This window comes from Condylura cristata, unplaced genomic scaffold, assembly GCF_000260355.1.
Source record: "Condylura cristata isolate star-nosed mole 26May11 unplaced genomic scaffold, ConCri1.0 scaffold00003, whole genome shotgun sequence".
In the NCBI taxonomy this organism is placed as follows: Eukaryota; Metazoa; Chordata; class Mammalia; order Eulipotyphla; family Talpidae; genus Condylura; species Condylura cristata.
The window spans coordinates 2,261,782-2,268,812 of NW_004567104.1; positions in this window are offsets into that span (position 1 = coordinate 2,261,782).

A 7,031-nucleotide genomic window follows, 5' to 3' on the forward strand; every position below is an offset into this window, starting at 1 on the left:
TTATGATGCCTCCAATCTCTTTCTTCCTAGTCATGAGAGTTTTGGCTATTCAAGGTCTTTCGTTATTCCATATGAATCTCATCAATATTTTTTCTATTTCTTTGAAGAATGTCATTGAGACTTTTATGGGATGGTGTTAAATCTGAATATTGCTTTTGGTAGGATGGCCATTTTGATGATGTTAATTCTCCCAATCCATGAGCAGTGGATGTCTTTCCAATTCATGGTGTCTTCTTGAATTGCTTTTAATAGGAACACATTTTTGAGTAATATCTCCAAGGAGCTCAGTGTTCCATGGAACTCAGGAATATTCTGACAGAAGGAAATATTGCTGTGTTCTCTGTCAGTCTCTATCACTCTCATTCTTAGTAGTACTAGTACACTTTATAATTCAGAAATAGTAATCATTTCAAATAAGAAACTGATTTGCTCATGAAAACAGTGTTAGGAAATAGTATAATTTAATATGCCTACCAGAAACCTCACATTGGTGGCAGAAGTCCATCAATTCTATTTAAAGCTCTACCATCACCACCTACCTTTCATATAAATAAGAACAAGAACCTTGCCATAGTGAGGCATTTCTCAGATTCCTTCAAGAGCTTTTGCTTGCTTTCTTGAATTTACCTTTCCTTTCAGATTGAACCAAAATAAATAGTAAAAGAAAAAGATGGAAAAGTTAAAGTCTTATTTACTCTTAATTCACTTTAAAAATTTTAGCTAGATTTTTAAAATTAATTATTCACAGCATAATAGAAATGTAAACTGTGAATACCTGTTCACTCTCTTTCCTCTGTCATTCTTTTCAGATCAATGAAATAATTTAAAATCAGTTAGAACTCAAAAATCCTATTCCACACTGTCCCACTTTCATTTGTGTGTGAAATTAAGTTTGTCAAGTTATGTCTTACCTAAAATGTAAAGTTTATGACAATTCCAAACTCATCACTCAGCATGGGCAATGTGTTTGGGGAGTTCTGAGTATCCCAAAATAAAAATAAATCTAGATGAGAACATGGTGCGAAGTGAATTTAAAGTAAGTTATTTTAGAGTTAAAGTTAAATCTAATAATCAGACTAATAATTAGTTAAAGTTAAGTCTAATAATTAGACTATTAGTTAAGTCTAATATTAATATCCCCCTCTAAGTGTTCTCTAAAATAGTGAAAAACTACAAGTAAAATCACTGAGACTAGATGCAGATTTCAAGGAACAAGTGACAGTTGCTACTAGAAGACTTCCACTAGATATGTACATCTAAACATGTTTTCTTATATGTAACTTACTTTTGCTAATTCTTAATGTTGAAGTTTTATTCACTATTTGTATTTTTACCACTGTTAGGTTAAAATTGTTAACCAAGGGCTGATTATAATTTTTATGTATTTGCTAATAACACACCATTTTAATAAATCCAAGTTAAGGACTGTTCATTTAGCAGTTATCATAAGCATTTCCACTATTTTAAACTCCACCATAAAGCAAAATTGTAGATTGTATTTAAAAAGGTGGTTCCAAGTATTCTAGAAGTTCTATAAATCGGCATTATTTAGCTATAAATCCCCTTTCAAATTTATCAAATTAAAATTAATCTGGAAACTGCCAAGGACCCTGCACACAGATTACTGTGAAGACTTTCATGGCAGATAATGACGAGTAAGTGTTCCATTGACAGGACGGTCTACCCCAGTCATTTAATGGCTGTCCCTTTAAGAGAGAAACACTGTATCATCCACCACTCCCATCACCTTTTGTCATGAGGTGATGCAGAAATTAAATGCAATGCCATAGTCTCAAAATATGCCTGTTAATTATACAGTACATAATTTTAAAATGTGTTCATGTATAGCAAAGGTAGAAATAAAGGTCAAGGAACTGGGGGAAAGGAGACTCCTTAGGATACCCATATGTTAAGTGTGTAAAAAGGTTATCAAAAATGTGGAATATCAGACTTTTGCTATGCAAATGTTCTACTTAATGGTGATTTCTGTCATGTGCATGTAGGTCAGTAAAAGGCAGCTGTTTCTACTTTTTACCTTTTCAGATGCAAGATTTCCCATTTAAAGTAATGGCTAATGTTTCCTTAAGAATTAATAAAAATAATTTTAAAGCTTCTTTTTCATAAAACTGATGGCATGGGCAGAATCACATTTAAGAAAAATCGTTTGGAACATTTTTAATTAAAAATAAATTAATTTTCAATGTGTCAAAGTCATAATGTAAAGAAAAACATTTTTAAAAAATACAAGACAGGCCCTCCCTGGTGGCGCAGCGGGTTAAAGCACAACACTAAGAAGCTAAAGCCACTTCCGCATGAGTTCAATTCCCGCCTGCCCGGGAGGTGACCACATGGCAGGGCAGACCTCCCCTGGCCCGCCTGCTGCTCCCCTCAGCAGTGTACTTCGTTGATCTGCCTGTTCTGCTCCCCACTCTGTCTCTGGTGAAACCTCTCACCACCCCTGAGTCTCTGGCCTATACCCCAGTTCTGTATGCACAAATAAATAAATCTTTAAAATAAAATACTTTTAAAAAATACAAGACAAATTCAAAGAATAATAATAAAAATGGAATATTTTAAGGAAAGGAGTTTTTATAATTTATTACATTATAAATCATGCTAACTGATACCTGTGTTCTTTCTAAAGTAGGAAAATGAACATTCTGAGTCATCTGTAATGATAGCAAAATTACAGTCTCTATTCCATTATTTTCAATGCAAATGGGGATGTAAAAAAAAGAAAGAAAATGGGGACATGGTTTTATATATTTCTATCCTAAGCCACCGTTAGTGTTCTAGGTTCTTTTCATCCTAAAATCCTAAACATGGTTTTACCCTGATACCTTAGAAGCTTTTTTTTCTTTTTCATTTTTAAAGAGGGAAATATACCCTTTTGAGAATGCAGAAAAATAATAAAAGACTTAATGACAGACTTTCTATTTTAGAATACCCAACTACAACAGAAACCAGATAAATATAGTAAGCTACAACTAATATTTAATTTGAACATATTGGTAATGTTCCAAATGCCAACATGAATACCAGTGAGTATTCAAATTAAAAGACAATTTCACAGAAACAATAAGGGGTGATTTGATGTTTCTGGAGTCATTATACAGATATTCCATATAATGCAGAGGCATGTTTGCTCAGATAATTTTACAATTTCTATAGAAAGGATGTTTTAGACACTTGTAAATAAAAGAGAATGATGTCTCTTGTGCAAACTTTAAATTTCCATTATCCTAGTATACATGTAAGGACAAACTGTGACTGCATAGTGTAATAATGAAAACTGTTAGGTGGGTCAGTAAACAAGAATACTCCCCCTGTCTAGTCTCTAAGACTACCCTGAACAATCTTTATGTGTTTTTCATCCTGGTTATCCCATCTCAGGTATATATATTCAAAAAATGGAATCATAAATACAAAAATAGAGAAAACCTACAACCTTCACTTCTGTTCTAGAAAAGTGTCCTTTTGTCTGTAACATTTTCACATGAAAAGTTAAACATCTACACTACCTTCAGTTACTCTTCAACTACCAAAGCAATGACTTTGATTTATAGCACTGTGTTGCAACTTCATTTGGGGGGTCAGAGAGTTAAAATCTATTTTTAACACCTCAACATTACCATGGTCTGTCATTTAAACAGAAAAGAAAAACATAAAAGAAGAAATTTGAATGAGTTCAGAAGATTATTACTCTTGATAGGTCTGGAAAATAGTAATGAAGCAGGTATTTATAAATTATTCACAGACATAACTCCTACATCTCCTACATGCCAAATGTGCAAAGTGTTTTTAATGTGTGTGTGTGTGTGTGTATCGCTGCATTTGTAACAGCTTAATACACTTAATGAACAAATTAAATCGGAAAATCAGTTTTTCTCTAAGTAAATCTTCCTGTATATCTTCTTCCCTTTATTATTTTATTTTTTTCCTGAGCGTTTACCATGTACCAAGCAGAGATAGTCAAGTTTTTCTAGTGTAAGCATTCAGGCACCACACCTACCTTCTTGTCACATACAGTCAAGTGGATGTTTCACAGATATATTTGTGAAGGCAGAAAAAAAACAGAGTAATTCTATTGTATATAATAGTGAATATTCAATAATTGAGAATAGCTTGCCTACACCCAAGCAAACTGCATCTGACAATTACTGTATGTAGACCACCTAGTTTCCCAGGGATCTAGTAGGGAGGATAAATGGAATCTATGGATAATGGGACAGTCATGGTGTTACCTCACTGAAAGGGCTATCTCCCCAGACCACTGGAAGTCTTCACACAAGTAGGCCAGAAGCTATACAAAGCCTACATATCTCCATCTGGGATCATTCTGGAGGAAGGAGAAAATTACAGAAAAACAAGAACTGGGAACATTTCCCACTGCCTATTTTTATTTTGTTCCCAAGAGGCTATAATATAACAATCTCATGCCCCAAAAGAGAGTCCAGAACTAGGAGTGTTCATCTTCAGTACATTCATTATCGAGAAATCTATTTCCTGATTTAAAAATGAACAGAAGACTAAATTTATACATTTTCTTTTTAGACATAATTTTGGTATCCATTAGGTAAGAAACTCCAGATTCTAGGCATGGAATTTCAGGTTGATATTTTGAACAGCAGAGGCAACATCTATTTACTCTGTGGCAAAACTTAAACTAAACACAAGGCTACTATTTTTAACTTCAGAAGTCATCACTTCTAATTCTTTGCCTAGTTATCTTCTCTGGATATCTCTTTCTGTTTATGCCAATTGCTTTTTTACTATAAAGATATACTAGCTATTATCAAACTACACTACAATTTTGTTGAATTAAAATAATAGTGAATGGGAAGAGATTGGGAATATGTCATTGTAATCAGAAGTGTGTTTTTTATTTGTTTTTTTTTTTAAAGATTTATTTATTTGTACATACAGAACTGGGGTACAGGCCAGAGGCTCAGTGGCGGCGAGAGGCTTCACCAGAGACAGAGTGGGGAGCAGAACAGGCAGATCAACGAAGTACACTGCTGAGGGGAGCAACGAGCCGGTCAGGAGAGGTCTCCCACGCCATGTGGTCACCTTGAACTCATGCAGAAGTGGCTTCAGCTTCTCAGTGCAGTCATTTAACCCGCTGCACCACCAGGGAGGGCCTATTGTTTTTGTTTTTAATCATAACAAAATACAAAATTTAATTTAAACCAATTTCTTCTTTGGTTAGACTAAAAGTATAGTTGGAGTCCAGTTATTAATGAAAGAATGGAGGAGAGAAGAGAATGGAGACAGAAAAGACAAACTCATAACTCAATAGCATTTTTTCATTAATCAGATGTAGCTCAAAAATTCTTTTTTTTCCCCTGCTAATTTTAAAATAGTGACTGTATGAAGTTTTTATTTATGCCAAGTTCAACATCATGAAAAGTCCCCATCTTTACTTGCCTGTCTAAAAATCCTCTAAGTTTGTTTAGAAAAACAGATACAAAGGTCCATAATTTATTAGACAATGCCTTTGGGGGAGAGGGGGAATCTTGAAATTACATTGAATAATTAAATAACAGATCAAAATAAGTATTCAAATCAATAAGGTTCTCTGTCAGTTCCTGAAAACTCATAATAAATACAACAAAACCTTTCCAAGCTTTATTAGTCTTGTTACTCTTTTCTATATTTGTGTCTAAGAGATATTTGAAACAAAGTTAAAATGTCCCCTTGGATTAGAGCTCCGAGTATGTGGAGTGAGTCCATGTAAAATGTACAATGTGTCTTTTAAGTCCCTTTGTGTACCTGGTAGACTTGACCTTGAAGAGACTAAAGTGTGCACACAATCACTGCCATGTACAAAATGAACCACTGAATATTTACCTTTGATAACAAGATTAAACCAAAATGAGACCAATTAACGAGACTCAAAATGAGAAACAGATTTTGCACACAGCTGCCATTTTTTTCCTTTGGCTAAACACTTTTTCTATTCTAATGACTTGGGATTGCATAATTCTCAATGATTTTGGGAAATTGACTTAGGGTAGCCGTTGAGTTGGGTATCCACTACAAGCAGAGAGTGTAAGGGTGAAGGACAAGACAAAAACATTAACAGAAGCAAGGTTTAGATGATGTCAAAACTTCAGGAGAGTTTGGAAAAGGTAACAATGTGACTTTACAGAATACAAATATGTGCAGCAAAAACTTTATTTTTAAATAACACAGCTTTTAAAATTTATGACTAAATTTTACATATTGTCATCAGCATAGGGTGATAGGGCTAGATAAGGTAAATTATACATGTAACATCTAGCAAAATGACATTACATATCTCCAAGGAAAGTGTTCAGAAGAGAATCCATTTGCAAAGGTTTCACAAAATACAGAAGCACTATGAAATTTTGAGACAAAATGAGCACATGGGACCTAGAGGGAGAACAATAAAAATTAATCACCAGGTTATTCTGAATTTGGAATCAGATTTAACAAAGCAGGAAAATGTGGCATTGGATTATTTTCTGCTTTGCATTAAGAATATTTGATAGCCAGAGTGGAAAATGCAGCCCACAAAATCTGGTCTTTTACTCTCTTCTCTAGGTACAGACATTTTAACATAATAATTAGAAAGTTCAGGATGAATATATGTCTTATGGATTAGAGTGTTACGGACTTCACCAACATCAGCCAGAGATTCACAGAAAAAGCAGTCGAGTCACAAACATACCACTTCACTTAGAGTATGAGGTTATAGCCTCTCTCTTCTCTTACATTATCATAATATTGATTTGCAATACTGTATATGTTATTGGGAGGATAGAATCACATTTAGCACATCACACCACACCCAAAACCAAAGTACCAATAACTCCATCACAGTCCACTATACCACCACCAATTTGCTCTCACCTTTTCCCCCAGTAACCTCATTTCTGCAGTTAAAAACCAAGGGTTTGTTCAGGTTTCGTCTCCTCCTTTGCTTTACTATATTCCACATGAGTGAAGTCAGTGAGGATTGTCTCTTCTTACTTATTTCACTTTGAATAAGCTTCTCGAGTTCTAGC